The sequence below is a fragment of the Andrographis paniculata genome, unplaced genomic scaffold (assembly GCF_009805555.1).
Source record: "Andrographis paniculata isolate CXL003 unplaced genomic scaffold, ASM980555v1 Contig78END, whole genome shotgun sequence".
NCBI classification, from domain to species: Eukaryota; Viridiplantae; Streptophyta; class Magnoliopsida; order Lamiales; family Acanthaceae; genus Andrographis; species Andrographis paniculata.
Genome location: NW_026137615.1, coordinates 4,088,345 through 4,101,862, shown reverse-complemented (window position 1 = coordinate 4,101,862; position 13,518 = coordinate 4,088,345). Strand labels below are relative to the sequence as shown.

Below are 13,518 nucleotides of genomic sequence, written 5' to 3'. Positions count from 1 at the left end.
TCGAAGGATCTTTGCGGATCCCCTCGTCTCCACATAAGCTTTACCTACAAATTAAAAACACTTGAAAATAAGTTAGTATAAAATATAGTAACAAAAAAATTAATGCATGCATGTCCCGGGACGGACGTAAAAATAAATCTATTTCTATATGCAAAATGCTAAATTAAATAAAATGCATAAATGTAAAAGGAAAGGGACAGATTACTCCCTATGATGTATTCGGTCGTCCGATCATCCGGCCGCTCCCTCTCGTATGATCCTAAAAGGATTTAAAATAGATATTAGTATATATGTATAGGAAACAAAAAAATAATATTAAAATTACTTACCTTGGATTTGAAATCGAGATCGAAGGATCTTTGCGGATCCCCTCGTCTCCACATAAGCTTTACCTACAAATTAAAAACACTTGAAAATAAGTTAGTATAAAATATAGTAACAAAAAAATTAATGCATGCATGTCCCGGGACGGACGTAAAAATAAATCTATTTCTATATGCAAAATGCTAAATTAAATTAAATGCATAATTGTAAAAGGTAAGGGACGAATTACTCCCTACGGTCGTCCGATCATCCGGCCACTCCCTCGTCTCCCCATAAGCTTTACCTACAAATTAAAAACACTTAAAAATAAGTTAGTATAAAATATATAACAAAATTAATGCATGCATGTCCCGGGACGGACGTAAAAATAAATCTATTTCTATATGCAAAATGCTAAATTAAATTAAATGCATAAATGTAAAAGGAAAGGGACGAATTACTCCCTACGGTCGTCCGATCATCCGGCCACTCCCTCGTCTCCCCATAAGCTTTGCCTACAAATTAAAAACACTTAAAAATAAGTTAGTATAAAATATAGAAACAAAATTAATGCATGCATGTCCCGGGACGGACGTAAAAATAAATCTATTTCTATATGCAAAATGCTAAATTAAATTAAATGCATAAATGTAAAAGGAAATGGACGAATTACTCCCTACGGTCGTCCGATCATCCGGCCACTCCCTCGTCTCCCCATAAGCTTTGCCTACAAATTAAAAACACTTAAAAATAAGTTAGTATAAAATATAGAAACAAAATTAATGCATGCATGTCCCGGGACGGACGTAAAAATAAATCTATTTCTATATGCAAAATGTTAAATTAAATTAAATGCATAAATGTAAAAGGAAAGGGACGAATTACTCCCTACGGTCGTCCGATCATCCGGCCACTCCCTTGTCTCCTACAAAATAAGCACACAACATCATCGATCCAGAATAACTAACAAATCACATGCTTAAGTGAAGAGTCAAATCCAAAAGCATTCATTATTAGGTATATCATAACCAAGAAAAGTTCCAAGATTGGATTCTAAAATTTTCCAAGAAAAGTGCCAAAGTTCCAAGATTGGATTCAAGAAAAGTGCCAAAGTTCCAAGATTGGATTCTAAAATTTTCCAAGAAAAGTGCCAAAGTTCCAAGATTGGATTCTAAAATTTTCCAAGAAATGTGCCAAAGTTCCAAGATTGGATTCTAAAATTTTCCAAGAAAAGTGCCATACTATAATTTCTTGAATGATTAACACAAGACAAAAAGAAACATATAGAAATAACCATGCCATCCCTTCTTGCCACTGATCCCTCCCCGGACAGCATAAGCCTCTTCAAAACCATTTTTCACCAAAATTACATTACCACTAGAGCAGTAAAAGTAAAGCTCAAAACTTACTTGTCGACAAGTGTCAGCTGGATCCCCGAAATTCTCCAGAACCCTCTTCACAAAACCTTCGGAATTCCACCTGCCCCTGCCCTTGCTTTGCTGCTATTGCATCGATCGATCGATCGAGATCGAAGCACTGCACTTGACCTCTCGCTTAAATGGTTCGCCCTCCTAAGCACTGCACTTGACCTCTTCCTTAAATGGATCGCCCTCCCTCATGTAACCACACCTCTTCGTAATTCCTAATTTCCTCTCAGAACCCCCCCCCCCCCCCCCTGCCCCTGCCCCTGCCCCTGCCCCTGCTCGTACCCCCCACCCCCTTCATTTGCATTTGCATTGCTTATAATAATGTATACAATATCAATATCAAAATCAAGAGTATTTATAATATATGTTTTAACGGCTACTTTCCTAATATAAAACACTTACCATATATAATTTTATATTTTAATATTATGTGTATATTAAAATTAAAATCAAATTCAAATTCAAATTCAAAATCATTATATCTAACGGCTACTTTCCTAATATAAAAAGTTACCATATATAATTTCACATTTTAATATTATGTGTATATTAAAATTAAAATCAAATTCAAATTCAAAATTATTATACTTACTTAACGGCTACTTACCTAATATAAAACACTTACCATATATAATTTCACATTTTAATATTATGTGTATATTAAAATTAAAATCAAATTCAAAATCAAAATTATTATACTTAGCGGCTACTTACCTAATTTAAAAACTTACCATATATAATACCCTCCTCCTATCTAATCTAATAAAAATTAAAATAATTTTTTTAATATTATATGTATATATATTTTTATATTTAAATTATATTTTATTACTTCTATAAAAATATAATATTTTATTTGAATATAATGCTACAATTACATATATTTATTTATAATAATTAATTTTATTATATTACTAATGATATTTTAAATAGATTAATAATTTAAAATTTATTTTACTGGTGTATTAACTTTGTATTTTTAGTTTAAAGTAGTGTAAAAAAAAATTACCCAACTAATTTGTCAATTTTAGTTGGGACACGAAGTTTTAGTTATGATGTAATTAGTAAGTAATTAAGAAATATATTAGTAAAATAATTATGGTATAATAAAAATAATTATAGATTAAAATAACTGAATAGTTAATTAAATTTTTTTTTATATAAATTATGAATTTTAAAATATGATTAAAGTATATAATTATATTTCCAAAACAGAAAAGAGATAATTTATATGGGACGGACAGATATAGAAAAAGTGGACAAATTAAGTGGGATTGAGGAAATAATATTTTATGTTAAACTATTATATTTTTTAGTGTATAAATTATATATTATATATTTTGTACAAAACTATATATATTATATTTTTTTTAATATAAATCGAAAACCATATTGAAAATTAAGTGCCGATATCAACCTGGGTCACCCCGCTGTCGCTCACCCCGTACATCGACGCGCCGTCGAGCTCGTTTTTCGCTCGAAACCATGTCCGAATAAACATCCTCGAGCTCGATCTCGATCTCGTCCGTCGACGACAACGGGATCCTGCTCAGCTCCTCGGCGAACTTCTTGGTGATCTCCGTTTCGTGGATTCGGTACTTCGACGCCAACGTTCGTATGCACGACATCCGCACCTGGGTTGATATTGCCCGCTTCACTTCGGCGAAATTGTCGCAGTCGAAGAACCACCTCACCCACTGCCGCACGATCCCGACGAACCAGTCGACGATTTGATCGTCGTCGAGTAGGATTAGTATGTAGCACGTTCGCGCGTAACCTTCCGCGTTCGTTAATCCGTATCGGTGGAGACACTTCGATATGTTGTTCACGGGCGCGAGAATTTCCGTGGCGTAACCACGATTGGGGCTTTTGTCGGGTAGAAGAGCGAGCATCGATACAGTCTCCGACGCGACATACTCGTCGACCCGTTTTTCGAATTCACGATACGAATCGGTGAGCTCGTCGGGAAGCGCCGGTTCGACGATTTTCTTCGCTAGAACGAATCAATTTTATTTTTTTTAATCAATATAAATTGTAAAATAATTTTATAATTATATTAAGAAAGTAATTATAATATTTATTTGGCTACCGCACATTAAATATTATATAAGTTTTATTGCTCTGTTTATGTAAATATATTTTAAAATTTTGATAGTATTGACAAGTAATTTTGTTTAAAAAATGTATATATAAAATATAGCATAAAACATAAATTAAATAATACATAGTAGTTATATCACTTTTTTACTTATTTTAAAAAGTACAAGTGTTTACAAAATGATGCTTTTGTTAGCAGTTGGCGTTAGTTGCAAAGGAAACTAACCACTAATTCTTAAGTTAATGGGAGGGGACACGTGTCGAACGCCTACAAGTAGCTCTATGCTCCTCTCCTCTCCTTGGAGATTTACCAACAAAATTGTCTTGCGATTTGAAGATATTAAATTAAATGTTTTTAATAATTTTTTAAATTACATAGTCCATTTGAATTCGATACAATTTTTTTTTTTTTTTTTAAAAAGTTACTTAATATATTTTATTGAAAAATTATAAAAAGAAAAAAATAATTAGAAATATTTTTGAAAATTTAATTGGTAATTAACCATGGTAAAAATATAATGTAATTAAGTTTAGCAAACAAGTGTTAAAGTTTTTATTTTATCAAAATTAACTATAAACTAAAAAGAAAATAAAATAAAAAATCATAGCAATTGCATGGCCATGCATTATTAAATCTAACTACTAGAAAACCATTGAATATCTATAACTTTTTGATCTTGTATAATTAGCATTTAAAGTTCTTTTTAACTTTTTGATTTTTGTAAAATATTTTGTATTTTGTATTATTATTTTTTTTAGAATTGCAAAAGCGCACCAAAAATCAAATTCCAACTAAATATCACATCGATACGAACTAGAATTCCTTCAAAACAAAAATAACACCACTCATCGCATACATCACAAACAAAAAATCACATATATATCAAAATAAACATAACAGAAAGCCCCATAATTAACATCGAACAAAATTCAAATAAGAGAAAGAAACCATACCTTTGAATGAAGTATCAGTTTGTAGCAGCAGAAAAACAAGTAGAGAAAAATCTTCGATAACATAATTAAAGTACAACGGCAAAAGCAAAGAGCGAACCCTTTATATAATGGTTCGGAACGTATTTTCATTCCGATATATCAGCCGTTGATTTTGTAGATGTAATCCTAACCGTCCGTATATATTTTTAAAATTTTTTCTTTTCCTAAACTATATGTTGAATCTTTTAAACTTTTTTCTTTTTTTAAACTATATGTCAAAAGGAAATCCATAATTTATCTATTAGTAAAAGTTACCTAAATCTTTGCTTGTTTGGAGAAAAATATATATTTTTAGGGTTTTTTAAAAAAATAAAAAATAAAAAAATCTTGTCGATAAATATAAATAGTGCATAAAATCAAAAGAAAAAAATATCTCTTATTATATAAAACTTTTTTAATTAAAATATTCGTTGAATATATTCAAAATATTATTTATTTTAACGAGATTACACAATAGGGTTTGGCCCAACCCCAATTTTCAGTCCATTGTTATATATGTTTGCATGTATTTCTATTTCTATTTCAATTTTCATTATTTAAAAAATTATCATTATAATAATAAAATTACTACTTCTTGAACTTAGCTATTATTACCTCCGATCATTTAATTGTATTTCCTTTTCCTTTATAAATTTGCAAGATATATTAGTAATATATTTGTTTAATATTGATAATTTTAAGTGTTTTTGTTATGAAATACTCCATCCGTCTAAACAATAAGTATATATTTAGTTTTGGCACGGAATTTAAGAAATAATAGTATTTTAATTATAATAGGTAGGTAAAAGTAGTATAATGACATTTTTACCCTTGTATTTGGTATACAAGTAATGATGTGATGTAAAGTAAGGGTATTTATGAAAAAAAAAATATTTAATGAAATTATTACTGTCATTGGACGTCCCAAAATAGAAATATGTATGCTTCGTAACTGGACTGAGGGAGTACTAAAAATTGTAAAAATATTATGGAATTAAAATAATGTATTGTACTCGTCCGTATCAATTTAGGATGTGTTTGTTTGAGGGATTTGTTTGGATTTCCACTATTCATCCTATTTTTTCTCCCCAAAAATATCAAATCAAACACCTATTTTTTATTTTTTTATATTATACTAAAAATCAATTTTACATTCAAAACATCACATCAACACCTATTTATATCACATCATACAACTGTTCAAATTCAAAATTTTTACTATTCAAATCCCAACTCAAAATTCAAACCCTCAAACAAACACACCCTTAAAGTATTCTTTTAACTATGTTCATTTATCTCAATTAAAAATATACATTTTATCAATTTTGGTCTCAATATAAAAGTTTTATTAATTGTGGTCTCAATATACAAAAACTCATCATTTTTGTCCCAATATAACCAAAACTCATCATTTTTTGTCCAAATATAAATTTTGTATCAATTTTAGTCCCAATATAACCAAAACTCATCATTTTTTGTCCCAATATAATCAAACCTTTTTTTTTCCCACAATCAACAAACCGACGGAAAATATTAACTTGAAAAGAAATCAAATCTTATATTTATATTTGAAGAAATTGCACAATCTTGCAAGTCTATGTCAGCATTTTCGTCGGTTTGTTAACGTTGGGACAAAAAAAGATAAGGTTTAATTATATTTGACCAAAAATGATGAATTTTGGTTATATTGGGACTAAAATTGATAAAAAATTTATATTGAGACAAAAAATGATGAGTTTTGATTATATTTGAACCAAAATTGATAAGATGTTTATATTATGACCAAAATTGATGAATTTTTGTTATATTGTGACCAAAAATTATTTTTTTTCTTAAAAAAAATAATGCTTCCTCCTTCCGTCCTTGTAATATTTACTTTTTACATTTGGATATGATTTGTAAATATTAATTATTATATCAAAGTGTAATACAAATTAAAAAAAAAAATTATTTATATTAGTGTCTTATTATACTAGTATAATAATATTTGTATAAAAAATTACACAAATATAAAAATATATTTAATGTTAAATCTAATACTTACAAAAAATAAATGTAATACTTAAAGCGTAAATAAGCATCAATTTTAATTCTTTTCTATTATTTAATTTATTTTTTTAATATTATATCCAATATTATATCACTCAAAATATTCATTTTATTCTTTTTATCTTACATTATTTAAAGAAAGTAGTATTGTTTCTATAATTTAAAAAATAATAATAATAAATTTACCTAAATAAAATTAAAAATATTAATAACTGACATAAAATCTACAACAAATAGTAAATACTACACAAATATTCATTTTATTTAATTAGTATTCTAATATAATATTTTCACTAAAAAATAATATATTTTTATAAAAATTATAAATAATATTTAATTTCAATTTAAATTAGAATCAATTTAACTTATAAAAATTATTAAAGAAACACACTTATTGTATAATTTCATAATGATTTTTTTATTTTTTTAATTTGATTTTGTGTTCTTATTTTAATTTTTTATTCAAATAATATGTTGGGGTGCAATCTCAAGTCCCACGTTGGAAGTTGCGAAAAAAATATAAGTCCCCAAGTGAACTCCACTAGTACGAGGTCTTTTAGTATATATGTATAGGAAACAAAAAAATAATATTAAAATCACTTACCTTGGATTTGCAATCGAGATCGAAGGATCTTTGCGGATCCCCTCATCTCCACATAAGCTTTACCTACAAATTAAAAACACTTGAAAATAAGTTAGTATAAAATATATAAACAAAAAAATTAATGCATGCATGTCCCGAGACGGACGTAAAAATAAATCTATTCATATATGCATAATGTTAAACTAAATTAAATGCATAAATGTAAAAGGAAAGGGACGGGTTACTCCCTTTGATGTATTCGATCGTCCGATCATCCGGCCACTCCCTCTTCACAAAACCTTCTTCATCCCCTTCTCGGAATTCCACCTGCCCCTGCCCCTGCCCCCCGAAATTCTCCAGAACCCTCTTCACAAGACCTTCTTCATCCCCTTCTCGGAATCAGCCCTGCGCCTGCCCCTGCCCCCGGAAATTCTCCAGAACCCTCTTCACAAAACCTCCTTCATCCCCTTCTCGGAATTCCCCTGCGCCTGCCCCTGCCCCCGGAAATTCTCCAGAACCCTCTTCACAAAACCTTCTTCATCCCCTTCTCGGAATTCCCCTGCGCCTGCCCCTGCCTCCCGAAATTCTCCGGAACCCTCTTCACAAAACCTTCTTCATCCCCTTCTTGGAATTCCCCCTGCCCCTGCCTTGCTCGTACCCTCCCTATTGCATTTGCATTGCAGCCCCAAAAATTTATAATAATGTATACAATATCAAAATCAAGAGTATTTATAATATATGTTTTAACGGCTACTTACCTAATATAAAACTATTACCATATATAATTTCACATTTTAATATTATGTGTATATTAAAATTAAAATCAAAATCAAAATCTATGCTTAACGGCTACTTACCTAATATAAAAAACCTTACCATATATAATTTTAATATTATGTGTATATTAAAATCAAAATCAAAATCAAAATCTATGTTTAACGGCTACTTACCTAATATAAAAAAGTTAACATATATAATTTCACATTTTAATATTATGGGTATATTAATATTAAAATTAAAATCAAAATCAAAATCAAAATCTATGCTTAACGGCTACTTACCTAATATAAAAAAAACTTACCATATATAATTTTAATATTATGTGTATATTAAAATTAAAATCAAAATCAAAATCAAAATCAAAATCTATGCTTAACGGCTAAAACTTACCATATATAATTTTAATATTATGTGTATATTAAAATTAAAATCAAAATCAAAATCAAAATCAAAATCAAAATCTATGCTTAACGGCTACTTACCTAATATAAAAAAACTTAACATATATAATTTCACATTTTAATATTATGTGTATATTAAAATTAAAATAATTTCTTTTTTTAATATTATGTGGATATTAAAATTAAAATCAAAATCAAAATCATTATGTTTAACGGCTACTTACCTAATATAAAACTTACCATATATAATTTCACATTTTAATATTATGTGTATATTAAAATTAAAATAATTTCTTTTTTTAATATTATGTGTATATTAAAATCAAAATCATTATGCTTAACGGCTACTTACCTAATTTAAAAACTTACCATATATAATACTCTCCTATCTAATCTAATAAAAATTAAAATAATTTCTTTTTTTAATATTATACGTATATATATTTTTATATTTAAATTATATTTTATTGCTTCTATAAAAATATAATATTTTATTTGAATATACTGCTACAATTACATATATTTATTTATAATCATTAATTTTATTATATTACTAATGATTTTTTAAATAGATTAATAATTTAAAATTTATTTTACTGGTGTATTAATTTTATATTTTTAGTTTAAAGTAGTGTAAAAAAAAATACCCCCTTCGTCCCAACTAATTTGTCCATTTTAGTTGAGGCACGAAGTTTTAGTTATGATGTAATTAGTAAGTAATTAAGAAATATATTAGTAAAAATAATTATGGTATATTAGTAAAAATAATTATAGATTAGAATGACTTAATAGTTAATTAAAATAAAAATATATATATAAATTATGAATTTTAAAATAGGGTAAACTGTTTTTTTAGTCTCGTAACTGGACCCCTTTATCATTTTAGTCCTGTAAGTGGACTGTCGCAAACTAGTCCCATAAGTGAAAGTTTTTCGCTGTTTTAGTCCTCCGGCGCCGGAGACGCCCGCGTGGCTCGCCGGAGGTGACGTGTCCGCCAGGTGTCCCGCCAGGTCAGCGACACCTGGTGGACACGTGGATTTATTTATTTTTCTTTAATTTTTTTAAAATTGGATCAAATAAAAAAAATAAAAAAATACAAATAAAATTTAAAATAAATTTAAAATAAGTTTTAAAAATAATTTTAAAAAATGAAAAAATAAATAAAAAAATCCATGTGTCCGCCAGGTCAACGATACCTGGCGGACACGTCACCTCCGGCGAGCCACGCGGGCATCTCCGGCGCCGGAGGACTAAAACAGCAAAAAATTTTCACTTATGGGACTAGTTTGCGACAGGCTCCACATACAGGACTAAAACGATAAGGGGGTCAGTTACGGGACTAAAAAAAACTGTTTACCCTTTAAAATATGATTAAAATGTATAATTATATTTTCAAAAAATAAAAGAGATAATTTATATAGGATGGATGAATATAGAAAAAGTGGATAAATTAAACGGGACGGATAGAGTAATAGAGGGGGGAGGGGCGGTCAACTTGACACGGGAGAGGCATGAGTGCAGTTCGATCGTCGTAGTGTTAAACTATTATATTTTTTAGTGTATAAATTATATATTATATATTTTGTACAAAAATATATCTATATTATATTTTTTTAATATAAATCGAAAATCGTATTAAAAATTAAGTGGCGATGAGAAATGTTTTCTTAACTACCATTACCATTGCCATTGTATTTATTTATTAGATTTATCCTTATCTCTGTAGACTCAGATAGAGTGTCTTCCTTCTCGCCGAACTCTAATTTACTCGGTGTCACGGTCACTTCCACGCCGTCCGGTGCGTGCACTGTCACCTCGTACACGGCATTCGCCTCCTTCCCGACATTTCTTACGCTTCGTTTATACGTCACAACGCTTTTAAAGCCGGAGAAGGCAACCGAGAACGACGGGTAGTTCAAATCTCCCGGAGAAGGCAACCGAGAACTCTAATATTGTTTTATTCGTCAACTTACATAGTATACCTAATTTTATTTTGGATTGTTCAATTATAAAGTAATTTATTTTAAAGTAAATTTGGATTTTATCCCACGTTATATATAGTCATATACTCTAATTATATTTTTTAATCTAAAACTATTTTTATTATATGATAAATATTTTCATTAATACATTTTTAATTATTTACTAATTATATTTCTTTAAATTCTCATATCTACGGTAAAAAAACCACGATAGTCGGGACGAAGGGAGTAATAAAATAGAGGTATTGTATCTATACATTGTGAAAGAGTTAGAGTGTGAATATGTGAACAAAAACACAATTGGTCTTCAGCGGCCATTATTTCTACCTTATTTTTATATATATATATATATAATAAATAAAGTTTGTTTGGTTGCATTTTATAGTTTATTTGATTTGTATTATGATTTGAATTATTAATTTAAATTTTGTCTTAAATAATATTTTAAATTTGATACTTTTGTATTAGAGATATTTTTATTAATAAAACGTACTGGTTGAACAACAAAAATATTGATTTTTGTTTCATAAAAAATGACTTAACTGTGTGCTAGTTGAATTTGTGATCGCGAGATCATGAGTTCAAATTCGTCAGACGCTAATGATTTAAATAATTATTTAATATAATATTTTGTATCAAAATTTATTTTCAATATCTTATAAATATAAAAAATAAATTTTAATATGATATTATTTATAATTAGAAAAATACTATATATTATAGATAACATAACAAATACTAGTATTATTTAAAAATAGAACCAAACATATCCAAATTATTATTTTTCTAACATTATAACGACATATTTCTATATTAGTCAAAATTTGCCCACAATGAACATTAAAAGAATAATAATAAAAGAAAAAAAAAACTCATATATATGTTTAATTTGTCATTTAAATTTATGCTAGTTTTTTCATAAAAATTATATATATTTTCTATTTGTTGTATCATAAAAAAAATAATTAAATATATATACCTAAGTAAAAAATTTTGTCAAAAAAATTTGAGCAGAAATTTAAATTAGGGAGAAAGCATTTATTTAAGGCCATCTCTAACCCGTCATTCCATTTTTACAATTGCTACAGTACAAGCTGATCTACAGTACTTTTACTTCAACCATAAATTTCAATATTTACTCTAAAAAGTATATTCTCTGTATATTCTTCTTTTATATTATTTTATATAATTTTTCATATTTATAAATTATACCCCAACTTTAATTATTTTAACATTATAATCCATACACATATAATTTATATTTTATTTAAAAATTACATATATTAAAATTAACATTTATACTTAATAACTATTACAAATAAAATAATTTTAAATAAATAATTAAATGCTATCGAGACAAATAACTATTTAAAATAAAAATTATACATAAATTTTTATAAAATAAAAGTACACGTTACTTTAAAAAAAATAAAATTATATATCACTTACAAAAATAAAATTATATATCACTTTTTTACAAAAAAAATATATATATATATACACTTTATTTTTTAAAAAAATTAAATTATATCACTTTCTGAAAATTAAAATTATATATTAATTTTAAAAATATAATCATATATCATTTTATAAAAAAATATGGGGAGGGAGGGGGCTCAACCCACTGCATGAGTGGGTTGGAGTTGGTGTAGCAGTCCAGGTCAAACCTGCTAAATATCTAAGGAGAAAAGCACGTGCCTCGTTGGTGGAATCAAGCTTAAAAAAAGGTTTTAATAATAATAATAATAATAATAATGAGGTTATATTTTATTTTTATTTGATTTTGATTTATATGTTTGTTTTTTTAGTTTAGTCTCTCGTTATTTATAGGGATGTCAACGGGGTGGGTTCGGGACGGGTTCTGCAAGCTCGAGACCCGCCCCGCTAGAAAATATTAGGCTCCGAGATCCGCCCCGTTCCGCTTCCACCCAGCCCCAGGATCTGCCCCGTCCTGAACCCTCCGGGTTCGAGGCCAACCCGGCAAATCCGTTTTTTTTTTAAATATATAATAATAAATATTTTTTTAACAATCGAATACTAAAACAAATAGCATTAAAAGCAAAAAAAAAAAATTTAAAAACAATCAAATATTGATCCATAAAAATAAGATAAATAAATAAATAATATATTTTTATTATATAAATATACATATATTAGGTATAATAATTTTAAAAAATTATTTGGAGCAGGCGACTAATTGAATTTTATATTTAAAATTTTTTAAGTAAATAAATAATATATTTTTATTATATAAATGTACATATATATTAGTTATAATAACTTTAAAAAATATCTAGGTTCGGGTCCGGGTCCGGGTTAGAGCGGATTTTTAGTAAAACCCGTAACCCGCCCCGAACCCGGCCGGGTTTAAAATTTTAAATCCACAACCCGCTCCAAAACATATTATTTAGATCCAAACCCGCCCCATTAAGAACGGGTCCGGGGCTAACCCGCCTCATTTGACATCTCTAGTTATGTATGCATGTGTTGCACAGAGGATATTCTTTTTATTTATAAAATTTGTAATAATTCTAAATTTATTTGCTTATTATATATAGTAGGAAATTTACATTGAGGTTTGAGAACAGCCGTCTTCGGCCTCACTTAAAAATAAAATAAACAAAAAAACAAAAGAAAGAAAAGTCGTGACGCAATACTAAATGAGTGAAAATATATTATGTAAACATAGCATAAATCTATTCAAACTTCCACTAAAGAAACACACATATTTTCAAACATAAAGATTCTATTTTAATCTTTAATAAGTATAAAAAAAAAAACATAAGAAGACTTGTTGGTAATATTCTAGAAAAAAACAATCAAATAAAATAAAGATGAAATTTATATATATATATATATACATTATTATTTATGTGTGTATAAAATGAAATATGTCATATTTTAAAATTGTCAAAACCATAGAG

The 13,518-nt window shown here is 27.8% G+C and overlaps 1 long non-coding RNA gene across 1 annotated transcript; it reads right to left on the bottom strand.

The window, feature by feature from the left end:
* Window positions 1–7,550: 7,550 nt before the first annotated feature.
* LOC127239628 (uncharacterized) lies at window positions 7,551–8,080 on the bottom strand. The gene is made up of 3 exons (XR_007836172.1): window positions 7,964–8,080; window positions 7,809–7,886; window positions 7,551–7,730 (listed from the first exon to the last, which is right to left on the bottom strand). It is a non-coding gene; the product is annotated as an uncharacterized LOC127239628 (long non-coding RNA).
* Window positions 8,081–13,518: the final 5,438 nt, after the last annotated feature.